Below are 14778 nucleotides of genomic sequence, written 5' to 3' on the forward strand. Positions count from 1 at the left end.
GCAATATCTTCAACCCGTCCTAAGAACTTAATAATGCTAGAACTATTACCTTCCCCCGAGAAATTCAGCTTCCATTTACGGACAATGTCAAAACTGGGTTAATATTAGGAATACGGTCGCTAAATGGACTAGTAATTTGTGAATCAGAGTTAACGCGTTTTTCAACGAGGGTATTTTCACCACCGGCAATCGTATCTCTCGCTTCAAGATATCTAGCACTCTCACTACCAGATACGGAAGACGTGTTAAATTCATCTAATTCATGACCCATTTATTTTCCTTTGTGGAGATATCTCCACCAAAAATTTCATTCTCACCGCCCATATTCAAGCCATTATCTCCTTCCATAATTAGGACGAAATTTCAGTAGCAATAGACACGCAAAGGATAACGGAACTACGTAACTCAGTAGGCATACCCAAAATTTAAACTAGGAGGTGACAACATCACACATGGAGATTGGAGTTAATCGGGAGTGATTTAACATACCCAGAATACATTTCCATCCACAGCTCTACTTCTTCGGAATTTCATTCGAATGAGATTGCCCAGTCTAACCGCGCAACTACTACCGTACCATTTTAGCCACACCCCCAAGCACAAAGTCCTGTTCACCGTGCATAATATAACATCATTAGCTAAAACTGAGGCCCGGATCGCGACTGGGAAAGGCCTCAATTTATAAGCCTTGACCTTGAGATGAGCCCCTTGGGAGAGAAATATCAAGAGACTAGTTTTCATAACAAAATTCCAAGAAATTCAACATATTACAAATGAAAACATTTATTGAATTAATAAAATGAAAAATGGAGAAAGTAAATGAATTTGAAAGTAGGGAAAGATAATCAATATGAAAATTATACATACGTAATTCCCCTTTCACAGAGATGTATCAACAGTGTCACTGCGACGGTATACCATCCTTCCAAATCGAATTATATTACAATCAGTTGAACCGCTTATAAGCGTGCGCTTACATTCAGATTATCCCCAAACAAACACGACACAATCCACACAGTTCACTGAAAGGTGGTCTAATTTTCCAAAAGTTACTAATTTCACCTACTCAACTCATCTCCACTCCCGTACATCACACCTCTCTTCTTTTATATCCCTTATTTTTACAACAATCCGTCACTCACCCTCAAAAAATTATACTTCTACGCATCAAAGGTCAGAGTAAAGGAAATAACAATTCGTAGAAACTCCAGAGTAGATTTAAAAGGAGCCCGAACACATTAAGCACAGAGAATCATATTTCATGGATACTGTGGGGTAAACAAGAGATATCAATAACCATGATAACATAAAGAAAAAAGGTGGATAAACGATATCGTTACCTGAAGTAATATAACGTGTAATGAAAGGAGGCGAATGGTAGTAGAACATCCATTTGAAACGATTAAAAACGCAGCATCTAGATGCATGGAGTCCATCTTATATCTCATTAAAACTCGACACATGTTCCTGAACTCAAAGAGATGATAAAAATATATAGTCTGTTGGAAAGTTAGACCATCCATGACTGATAAGATCAATTTGTAACTAGTTTGTAACTGCCAATTACAGGTAGAGTTTAGTGATAACTTATTTAACATCAAGCAACTACTTAGAAGTTTATGGTGTGCATTCATGTCAAAGATTAAATGCCCAACAATATCTCTGATATAAGACATTACTTTCCTTTGATTATATTTGAAAATGGTCTCCTCTGATTGTATGTCCTGATGATGTTGGGTACCGCACATATACAGAATCCAGGAAGAAATGGACGTAACAGTACAAGGAAAACATGAGAGCCTATTATTATGAGGATCTTGAGTTTCTTTTTGTGTCATCTTCCAGTTCCTCCCTCCCGCCACACTGACCTACCACTTTATTTTTCCCAATATGTGTTCCTGCCACAGCTCCTGCCTTCCCCCACTTCAGTGATCAAAATATTGCTCAGAATTTTAAAAATGACAAGCACAATAGTGAATACGTTACACTAGATTGTACCTTTTATCTGAATCTCTTCTCCAACACCAGGATATTAGAATCAAACCACCTACCATAATGAACAAATCATTGGAATAATAAGCAAGCTCCATACATATTCACTCAACTCAATCCATCCGTCATTTTATAGCCTAAACTTAATGACTCAACATTATTATTACTTACTTTTCCACAATTTACTTTACAACACAACAGGTCTTTATAACGAAGTTAGGATAGGAAAAGTCTAAGAGTGTGAAGGATGAGACCATGGCATTTATTAAGGAACAGCCCAGCATTTGTCTAGAGTGGAAACTGGATGACGACGATGATGATGATGATTATGATGACTTTTTTGCTTAAAGGGGACTAACATCTAGGTCATCGGCACACGTAAGAATTGGAAACTGCGGAAAAACTACCTTCAGAGCTGGTGAGAATGGGGCTCAAATACACCATATCCCGAACGGAAGCGGACAGCCAAGTGACCCAAACTGCATAGGCACTCACTTGGTTCATGTTTATAACGCACATCACATAAAGATTACAGACTCTACTAACCTCCGTAACTGCTTGGAACCAATACTACATTCAGTTATTAATTCTCATAGTGGTTTGATTGTCAATGTTAATACGAATGGTTGCCTGCAGTACCGTACCCTACATCCTGCAATATCCTGGCATGGTTGCTCATTTTTTTTAGGCTCTCTGTCATTTTTCTTCTATAGAGGCGTAACTGTCATTCCATATCATAAGAAAGTTTATCCATACTCTTTGCCGTATACCTCAACCAAGCAGCATGGTACTCTACCAGGTGGCTCTTGTCTAACAAACCTCGCCACTCTGCATAGCTTTGCATCACACGCCATTGCAGCTAAATCACAGCTGGATATCTGCTACGTAGACATTTCGAAAGCTTTCCATTCTGTAGACCATACTCTGTTGCTCCATAAACTCTCCGAACGATTTAATATACATGGCAGTCTTCTGACCCTTCTTGCTGGCTTCCTATATAACCGTTGGCAGAGAGTGGTAATATCAGGCACTTCATCCTCATGGTTACCAGTCACCTCCGGTGTCCCACAAGGCAGTACTCTTGGCCCCTTGCTGTTTTCTTTGTTTATGGACGATCTGCCGTCCGAACTCAACGAAACAGCGACTACCCTACTCTTTGCTGACGACTGCAAGATATTTAGGGAGATCAGGAATCCAGCAGGTGCAGCCCTGCTACAGTCCTCACTTAATGCCCTCTCGAACTGGTGCTGTACTTGGAAACGTATCCCCAATCCACAAAAATGTAGCCACATGACCATAACACTACGTAAATCTCTTCTACCGACATCATATTACCTACTCGACAAGCCCATCACCGCGGTTACGCAACAGCGTGACCTAGGTGTAATATTCGATACAAGATTACAATTTAAGACCCATATAGAAACATATACCACCAAGGCTATGAAATTACTAGGCATTCTCTATCGCTTCACAAAAATTTCTGACCCCACTTCTCTTCGTCACTTCTTCCTCACGATCGTTCAACCTCTCTTAAACTACTGCTGTCCGATTTGGACAACAGCCGCTCCCTCCAATACTAAGCAGTTACACAGAGCAGTGTAGTTCTTTGCTGCAATTGTAAGGAACAGAAACCCCAAGCTCAGAAATCTGTCTACGCAGCAGGTATTGATGGCAATTAATGTGTCACCGCTGCACATCAGGCGACAGGTAGCTGACCTGAGTTTCCTCCACGAGATCTTAAATGGAAATTACCGCTCGGAACATCTTGTCTCACTCTTCTCTCTCCGCGTTCCTTCCCGCTCCAGCAGAACCAAAGACCTTCTCCACATTCCCCACACTCAGCACTCAATACTTCAACGATCTTTCCTAATCCGCCTCCCAACACACTTTAACAATATTAATAGGAGACAAGAGCTTGTTATAGCATCAAATAAAACTGTATTCGAGAGGTGTGTAAATAGTATCTTAAAGATAAGTTGATGTGAAGGGATTATACCGCCATCTTGACCCACGACGACTTAGCTATGAACATGGACATTCTCATGGTTTTCGATTTGGACAGTTATTAGCAGGATGTGTACCTGATCTTGTTATATTTTGTTATGTTTGTTATATTTTATAATGAAAGTTTACGTTTGTTAAATAGTCTGTTGACAGTGCAAGTGAAATTTGCTCAGTGTAGCTGTATCTTGTGCTTCGTGAATAAATAAATAAATAAATAAATAAATGAATAAATAAATAAATAAATAAATAAATAAATAAATAAATAAATAAATAAATAAATAAATAAATAAATAAATAAATAAATAAATAAATAAATAAATAAAGTGAAGATTATCATATTGCCAGGTATACAAGTGAATGAAATACAGTACTCGCAATCCTCCCTACTTCCCGGCAATATGCAATCCTGTAATACTGTATGTTACGGAACTTTCGTGGAACAGGGAAGTGAAGGAGGGTGCGAGTGTGAATGGGTCTATCTACTAAAACCAATAGATTTATAAATAGCTTCAGAATTAAAGTTACATTTCTTTTATCTTCCTTTTTAAAAGTCAAAACATGAACAAGCAAGTCGCTAAGTCACGGCACAAGATTTCAGGTACAATAGTTTAGGTACAAGGTAGGAGAAATCAGAAAACCAACATAGTTTAGGTACAAGGTAGGAGAAATCAGAAAACCAACATAATTTGTTAATAGAACCTCTGAGCTTGAAGCTCACGATTATTACAAAAGTTACTGGAGCACCATTGCTCCGTACACTCAAGTGTCATGGAGAAAGATCTCCCACTTCCTTTTACAGAATTTAAATAACACTACTACAACAATGGAAAGAGCCTCAAAGCTCTAGGCTGGTTTTGAAATTTACATTGGAAAATGAAATTTACATTATTGAAGATTGGAAATTAAAGTTACATTCTGAAGGACAGGAAACTTTCCCCTCGGGTTAGCTTTCAGAAGCTGTCACCTAGTTAGTACATGGCTGCTATTACCTTATTGCGCTGGACTGCTCGATGAAGGGCGAAACGCCACCGCCTCTGCGATTGGCACACACTCAGTACCCTCGACGATGATCAAGAATTGCAAGCTTTTATACCCGAGAGAAAGGTTCGAGAGAGATCTGCACTAATGCCCGAAGCACCCCCAGTTCTTTAGGCCAATTAAATATGTACGTGAAAACCGTGATTTGTTTGAAACTAAATACAAAATAATTTCTAATTTATTACTTTGAATGTTGGCGGAAAGAGATCGAGATGTTGACAACTGTGATACACCAAAAACAAAAGAAATCCAGTCAGTTTAGGAAACCATAAAATAACACATCACTCTATAACTTTAGTAGTGACACCTGTTAACCAACTTCCCAACTATTTGCACTAGTTGTTTCAAGTTTTAGGAGAAAGATGTCAGTTCAAAAGGCGCTTGGTTTGAATGCATTGGGGGGAGTGTACCCTCGCGGTACAGACCCCTCCCCTAAGGTCTCTGCTCACAGTTTAAGTTGAAATTTACTTGTTAGAGGAAAAAATTAAGCTGTGACGGACATTTTTTGGAAAAGTTCATTGTTAAGAAATTACGTTGAAAACAAGTCTTGAGGTCTTCTTGTAGTCGTGGAAATCTGGGATATACAGTTCAGATTCGACAGTAGGATCGTCCATCACGACCGATACCAGGGTGGCATCCATCGGACCCCGCAAGTACCCTCAGATACACATCTCCCGAAATCATGAGAGGGGTAGCCATGATGAAGCTCGCCGCAGACCAGATGTAGAGGTACTGTTCCAAGATGGGTAGGCGGATGGATTACCGCACCTCAGCTCTCTCCGGAAAAGATGGTGCTCCAGCACGCCGTTATGAAGGAAGCTTGGCCAGAGCGGAGTGCGCCCTTACCCCACGCCGGCATAGCTCGCCTGATGTTACAACTTGGCTGCCGATGTCAGAGAGGGCACTGGAACAGTAATTTATTTGACGACAGAAATTGTTGTGTGGAGAGTAAGAGTTGTGCATTTCTACGTTTCGGATAAGGCGGGCTGCATAAAGGATGAGTGTGTGATTGCAGGCTTGGTGTTGGAGGTGGTGGGTAAGGTAATGGCAGAAAGGAACATAAGTCCAATTCGAGGGGAATATTTGTTGATAGGTAGAATCAATAAGAGGTGAAACATTAAATTTACTAGTTGGGCAGAAGGCCACCATATTTAACGTTATACTTTACCTAATGAGCTATTTACATTCAAGACTGCTAAAAAACTATATATAACCTTTTATAACTGCCATGATTTAGTAGCCAATGTAGCAAATTAAGAAATTAAAACGGGTTTAATTTGACAGATATGCACCCTCAATATTCTCCCTGTGGCTGCGTTGCTGACCAGAAGACTGACAGGAGATAAAAAGTTCAAAATAATACATGGCCTATTAAACCTGGGGCTAGCTTGCCTGCCGGAACAAAGTTCTTAACTATAACTTGATCTCCTACCTCCGTCCACGTTAATATCTCTCTCTAACCTTTTCATGAGAAGATTTAAGATTACTTCTCGCCTTCTTCCTTAGGTCTCTGATATTACCAGGATCTCTTGCCTCAGGTAATATGTCATTGAGTGACCAAAGATCAGACAGCGGCGTGAGAGAGGCAGGAGTGAACTAGTGTGACTCATGAACACCCGAATTTAAAGAAAATATAACTTATGTAACGAAGTATCCCACCTGGAATGGCAGGAGTGAACTAGTGTGACTCATGAACACCCGAATTTAAAGAAAATATAACTTATGTAACGAAGTATCCCACCTGGAATGGCAGGAGTGAACTAGTGTGACTCATGAACACCCGAATTTAAAGAAAATATAACTTATGCAACGAAGTATCCCACCTGGAATGGCAGGAGTGAACTAGTGTGACTCATGAACACCCGAATTTAAAGAAAATATAACTTATGTAACGAAGTGTCCCACCTGGAATGGCAGGAGTGAACTAGTGTGACTCATGAACACCCGAATTTAAAGAAAATATAACTTATGCAACGAAGTATCCCACCTGGAATGATCTTCATGATGAAAAGCAATCAACGCCGATCGAAGATTATGATTGACCCGCTCAGCCAGAGATGGTTGAGGGTAATAAGCAGAAGTTGTAACATGTGAAATGGACAGAATTTTCGGAACAAGTTAGATGTGAAAGCCTTAGCATTATCAGGAACAATATATTGACAGGGAACAAAAGAAGCGAAAATAGTATGAAGACAAGAAATTGTAGACTGAGCGGTGGTCACCTTTGTCGGAAAAACATGAAAATCTAGTGAAGCTATCTACGCATACAGAATAAATTTATTTGCGCTCCCTTTTAAATGGGGGAAGGATCCAACGTAGTATATGTATAAACGTTCCATGGGGTGAGATGTCTGGTTGGATGACAATAGTCCTAGCTTAGTAGACAAGGTGGGCTTACTAAGCAAGCAATATTTACAAGCTTTAACTATTTCTCGGATTTCACCGTCCATACTCTTCCAAATGAACATCTCTCTGATATCTTTCCCTTGTTTTGTGCATACGTAGATGCCCTTCTAATGGGGCCTCATGATATTATTTGAAGATCATGGGTACAAGAACAGCTGGAACTACAACTTTCATCTTCTGATCGTGCCTAGATGAGCAACACAAACCCCGTTCCTCAATGCATAAGGGACAACATGTTCCCGAGAAGAAAGGGTTTCCATTATTGCGGCCAGCATTGGACCTTCACGCTGATATTTCTCAATATCCCAAAATAACGTAGGGGCATCAGTCAGAATAGCATTAATACTCGAGAGTATGGGCGTGGGAAGAAAAGAACTAACTTCCTGTTCACTGGTCTCAACCTCAATGAAAAACATGCGGCTTAGTCCGTCTGCGAATACATTTTCTGTTCCTCTAATGTGTCGCACGTTGAATTGGAAAGAAGAGATGCTGATAGCCCAGCGGGCGATGCATCCCGTACGACGAGGCCTAGCTAAAACCCAACTTAAGGCTTGGTTATCTATCAGTAATTCAAAATGGACATGTTCCAGATAAAGGCGGAACTTATCCAGAGCAAACAAGACCGCCAAACCCTCTAATTCGTAGATAGAATACTTGGCTCCTTGAGCCAATAAAGTCCTAGACGCATAGGCGATGGCCAACTTCCGAGTTCCGTTTCCTGAAGAAGGACATCAGTAAGAGCAGATGAAGAGGCGTCAGTTTGGACAATGAATTTCTTGGAGAAATCAGACATATCCAATACAGGGGCATTAAAAAGAGCTAATTTAAGGTCTTCAAAAGCGGCTTGCTGCGACGACCCCCATTTAAATTTGACACCTTGCCTGCCCAGTAGGTTCAGGGGTGCTGCCCTGTTAGCGAATTTTGGAATAAATTTCCTGAAGAAATTCACCATGCCTATGAATCTAGCGATTACTTTGATATCCTTAGGGGGTTTGAATTCACGGGTAGCCTGTGTTCTGAAATGGTCTATGGAAAAACCATTGGGCGATAAAATATGTCTTTAGAAAGACAAAGAAGGCTTAGCAAAAGCTACCTTAGACAATTTAACAACAGTTAACCCAGCCTTACGAAGTCGATTGAGAACTTCCTTCGGATAATCTAAGTGCTCTTCGAAGGTCTCTGAAAACACGACGAGATCATCGAGGTAGTGATACAGGTATTCACATTTGATGTCAGAGAAGACCCTATCTATCAGTCTAGTATAAATAGCTGCACCCGTGGGGAACACAAAGGACACGCGGTTGTATTCATACAGATTATAATCCGTGGCTAAAGCCGTTAGATGCTTGAATTCTTCCACTAGAGGAATTGGATTATATGCCTCGTTAAGGTCTATGATGGTAAAGAATTTCGCTTTGCGAAACCATGAAAAACAAGAATGAAGATCCGGAAGGGGCAGGGATTGTAACAGCACCTTGCGGTTCAAAGCCCTGTAATCCATGACAGGCCTGAATCCACCTTGGTGTTTCGGCAACTGGAAGATGGGCGATGAATACGCCAACTTTGAGGGTCGAATTATACAATCTCTTAACATCTGATCGATGATTTCCTTAGGAGCCTTCATTTTAGGTGGCGATAGTCTATACGGAGGAAACCTGACTGGAATAGAATCAGTCAACTCAATCCTATATTCTATAAGGTCAGTAACGCCAAGGGTATCTGAAAATACATACATCAGGAAAGGACCGACACAACCTTCTAATACTTTCAGCCTGCTTTTCTGGTGGATGCCGAAGATCTAATGACATCTCACTCTGGGTAGGCAAAGCAGATGAACATGACACAGAATAACATTCTCAAAAGGGGAATATTACAGTTAGTAGCAAACTTGAAGGTGCACGAATTGCTCTGAATGTCGAGAAGAAGACCAGTATTAGACATGAAATCGGTCCCCAATATTACGGGGCAAGACAACTGTTTAGCTACAAACAACATAACCTTCCTTGTAAACAATGAAATGAGAAATTTAGAAAAAATGAAACCTAAAATTTCTAATGGAGATGAGTTACCCGAAACACATTTAAAAGAAGAGAAACAATATTCAGGAAATTTACAACAGCTTTTTAATTTAGAATACCACTCCTCAGAAATAATGGAACTCACATTTCCTGACTCAATAGAGCCGTGACTGTTCGTTATTTAATTCAATTTCCAGAAATGGCACAAATCCTGGGGCCTCTACCGCAATTATTAGGCATTCTCTAGGGTCTTCAAATGATAAATTGGAAGAATTTAATCTTTAAATGGTTCGTTCCCTGATCTAACGTGAGCTGAGCCTAGGGAAGGTGAACATCGTGACTCAGCCAAGGACGCTAGTCACTTCCTATCACTTGGAATCGTGGAGGCAGCACCAGAAATTGAACAGAATGGTTTGCTGTCACCTTTAGTGCAATTCTTGGCAAGATGAGGAAAAGAGCCCCATTGAAAACAACCTTGAGACGCACGAAATCCGTTCCCATTTCCGCTCGATTTGACCAAGGGGCATTTATTTCTAAGGTGTTCGGTTAATCCACATACATGACACTTGCGAGTTGGAAATGTTCGGCGAGGTGGTGGCCGACAACTGTTAGATGACGGACGGGGCTCCTTGGCGACTCGTAAGTTAACGGCGTACCTTATTCCTTCGGCTGAAACTGCCATGGCCTCCAGTTCCGAGAAGGTTTGAGGCCGAGACGAAAAACATAGGTATGAACTATAGGGCGGAGAGATGTCTTCAACAATCGTCTGCACTATTTGGTCTTCAGGGAAATGAAGAGCGAATACCCTGGTGTAAAACTTAATATCCTGAATGAAGCCTGCCAGGTTCTCATCCAACCTCTGCACTCTAAAGTAGTACTTTTGGATTAAAGATGACATAGCTGTAGCTACAATGAAGTTACCCAAAAGGTGGGCATGGAAGTCTTCTATTGAATATCTATCACCTATAGCTTTTACTATTTTGTCCGAGAGGACAACTACAGAATATGGGTAAATAATTTCAAGTATCTGGGAACCAGAGAGAGCAAACACTAAAGCATGATCTTGGAACATACATACATACATACATTATCATTATAGACTGTTACGCCTTTCAGCGTTCAGTCTGCAAGCCTCTGAGAATTTACTAAACGTCGCCACAATCCTCGATTTGCAACTAGTGTTGTGGCCTCATTTAGTTCTATACCTCTTATCTTTAAATCGTTAAATACAGAGTCTAACCATCGTCGTCTTGGTCTTCCTCTACTTCTCTTACCCTCCATAACAGAGTCCATTATTCTCCTAGGTTACCTATCCTCCTCCATTCGCCTCACATGACCCCACCACGGAAGCCGGTTTATGCGTACAGCTTCATCCATCGAGTTCATTCCTAAATGAGCCTTTATATCCTCATTCCGAGTTCCCTCCTGCCATTGTTCCCACCTGTTTGTACCAGCAATCATTCTTGCTACTTTCATGTCTGTTACTTCTAACTTATGAATAAGATATCCTGAGTCCACCCAGCTTTCGCTCCCATAAAGCAAAGTTGGTCTGAAAACAGACCGATGTAAAGATAGTTTCGTCTGGGAGCTGACTTCCTTCTTACAGAATACTGCTGATCGCAACTGAGAGCTCACTGCATTAGCTTTACTACACCTTGATTCGATCTCACTTACTATATTACCATCCTCGGAAAACACACAACCTAAATACTTGAAATTATCGACCTGTTCTAGCTTTGTATCACCAATCTGACATTAAATTCTGTTGGATTTCTTACCTACTGACATCAATTTAGTCTTCGAGAGGCTAATTTTCATACCATACCCATTGCACCTATTTTCATGTTCCAAGATGTTAGACTGCAGGCTTTCGGCACAGTCTGAAATCAAGACCAAGTCGTCAGCATAGGCCAGGCTGCTTACTACATTTCCATCTAACTGAATCCCTCCCTGCCATTTTATATCTTTCAGCATATGATCCATGTAAACTACAAACAGCAAAGGTGAAAGATTACAGCCTTGTCTAACTCCTGTAAGTACCCTGAACCAAGAACTCATTCTACCATCAATTCTCACTGAAGCCCAATTGTCAACATAAATGCCTTTGATTGATTTTAATAATCTACCTTTAATTCCATAGTCCCCCAGTATAGCGAACATCTTTTCCCTCGGTATCCTGGCATATGCTTTCTCTAGATCTACGAAACATAAACACAACTGCCTATTCCTCTCGTAGCATTTTTCAATTACCTGGCGCATACTGAAAATCTGATCCTGACAGCCTCTCTGTGGTCTGAAACCACACTGGTTTTCATCCAACTTCCTCTCAACGACTGATCGCACCCTCCCTTCCAAGATGTCTGTGAATACTTTGCCTGGTATACTAATCAATGAGATACCTCGATAGTTGTTGCAATCCTTTCTGTTCCCTTGCTTATAGATAGGTGCAATTACTGCTTTTGTCCAATCTGAAGGTACCTTACCAATACTCCACGCTAATTTGACTACTCTATGAAGCCATTTCATCCCTGCCTTCCCACTATACTTCACCATTTCAGGTCTAATTTCATCTATTCCTGCTGCCTTATGACAATGGAGTTTATTTACTATCCTTTCCACTTCCTCAAGCATAATTTCACCAACATCATTTTCCTCCTCCCCATGAGCTTGACTGTTTGCAACACCACCATGATTATTTCCTATTACATTGAGAAGATGTTCGAAATATTCCCTCCACCTCTCCAGTGATTCCCTGGAATCTGTTATGAGTTCACCTGAATTACTCAAAACACTGTTCATTTCCTTTTTCCCTCCCTTCCTAAGATTCTTTATTACTGTCCAGAAAGGTTTCCCTGCTGCTTGACCTAGCCTTTCCAGGTTATTACCAAAATCTTCCCATGACTTCTTTTTGGATTTAACAACTATTTGTTTCGCTCTGTTTCTTTCATCTACGTACAAATCCCTGTCTGCCTCGGCCCTTGTTTGGAGCCATTTCTGATAAGCCTTCTTTTTACGTTGACAGGCTGCTCTCACTTCATCATTCCACTAAGATGTTCGCCTTTTCCCATTTTTACACACAGTTGTTCCTAGGCATTCCCTTGCTGTTTCTACTACAGCATCCCTGTATGCCACCCATTCACTTTCTATATCCTGAACCTGCTTACTGTCTACTGTTCGAAACTTTCCACTAATCATATCCATGCACTTCTGTCTAATTTCCTCGTCCTGGAGATTTTCTACCCTTATTTGTTTGCAGACAGATTTCACTTTCTCTACCCTAGGCCTAGATATACTTAGTTCACTACAGATCAGATAATGGTCTGTATCATTGAAAAATCCCCGAAAAACTCGTACATTCCTAAAAGATTTCCTGAATTCAAAGTCTGTTAAGATATAGTCTATTATGGATCTGTTACCCCTAGCCTCCCATGTGTAGCGGTGAATAGCCTTATGCTTGAAGAATGTATTCGTAACAGCTAAACCCATACTAGCACAGAAGTCCAGCAAACGCTTCCCTTTCCCATTAGCTTCCATATCTTCCCTACATTTACCAATCACCCTTTCGTATCCTTCAGTTCTATTCCCAACTCTCGCATTGAAATCACCCATTAGCACTATTCTATCCTTGCTGTTGACCCTGACCACGATGTCACTCAATGCTTCATAAAACTTGTCAACTTCATCCTCATCTGCACCCTCACATGGTGAATACACGGACACAATTCTTGTCCTAATTCCTCCCACTGACAAATCTACCCACATCATTCGCTCACTTACGTGCCTAACAGAAACTATGTTGCGTGCAATGGTATTCCTGATAAAGAGCCCTACCCCAGATTCTGCCCTTCCCTTTCTAACACCCGTCAAGTACACTTTATAATCTCCTATCTCTTCCTCCTTATCTCCCCTTACCCGAATATCACTTACTCCTAGCACATCCAGATGCATCCTCTTTGCTGACTCAGCAAGTTCTACCTTCTTTCTTCCATAAGCCCCATTAATATTGATAGCTCCCCATCGAATTCCATTTCGTTCGCCAAGTTGTTTCCAAGGAGTCCCTTGCCTGTCAAATGTGAGTGGGACTCCATTACTCCCATAGGTCCGAGGCTTGCTTAAAGTGTTCCGAGCTCGGTAAATTCATGAAGCAGGATGCTGCCCTACTTGCACATAGTCCAAGTGAGGATCTCTCCTCTAACGGATTATGGACCACCGGTGAATTGCGTAGTCCTAGCCGCCTGAGCACAAGGAGGGCCACGACTCAGAATATGTCCGAGATGCCCACTCCCATTCCATAGCAACTGGTATCCCGACTCTCAGGACCACTTACTAGGCCACTCAGCCGTTGCCCATGGTTCACGAACTAGGACGTGACTACAGTAACCCACAAACATAAACCATTGATCTTGGAATTCCACTAAAAATCTTAAGAAGAAAATGACATCATTACGTGAATTTACTGAAAACTTGGAAATGCCTTTAAGCAACATAGCCAATGGGTGAGGCAAACTACTGGTACCGGGCGACATAATAGGTGACGGCAAAGGAGGTTGGGGAGATTCAAACACTGCATTACTCATAAAGAAGTGTGGAAGTTGTCTCAGATGGCCAGACACTCGTTCTGATGGGGCAGGTATTTGTTGAGTTGCCACAGATTTCCTACTTTCATTCCCTCTAGTAGATTCTTCCTCAATAGACAAGTTTACCATAGGAACTTGGTCGCTTTTATGAGTAGCGACGCCAGACAACAATTGACTAACCCTCTTCGACATATACGAGAGGTGTTCTAATAGATGGCTTGCTTCCTTAGCATGATCCTCCAATTTTAGAGACAATAGTTCCCTAGCTCTATTACAAAAATGAAACCGTCTAGCTTGAACTCTCTTAAGTTGGTTGGCTGAAGAGTCACTTACTTCGAAAAACTAACTACACGTGCTAACTCGGTGGTATCATCAGTGATAGTGGATAGAGCCTCATCAATGTCTTTTACCCCAAATACCGGGATACAAATAGGAAGTTCTAACGACTTCTTAAGTTTGGCAATAACTGCCACAACCGTGCCTCCAGACTGGACCTTCCTAATTAGGAACTCATAGATTAATTCCTCCTTGCGCATGTACCCGGGTGCGAGGACTTCACGAGGACCAGATATGTTGACCGAAAATTGAAACAATTTTAAAAATTTCCAGAAGCAGATAAAATTTTTAGAGTTCGAAGCGAATTCTACGTTTAACCGTCAAAGGGAGCTTTATTCAGACCAATTCAGCCACGCTCTGCTACCACTTGTTACGGAGATTTCGTGGAACAGAGAGGTGAAAGA

The sequence above is a fragment of the Anabrus simplex genome, chromosome 10, assembly GCF_040414725.1.
Source record: "Anabrus simplex isolate iqAnaSimp1 chromosome 10, ASM4041472v1, whole genome shotgun sequence".
In the NCBI taxonomy this organism is placed as follows: Eukaryota; Metazoa; Arthropoda; class Insecta; order Orthoptera; family Tettigoniidae; genus Anabrus; species Anabrus simplex.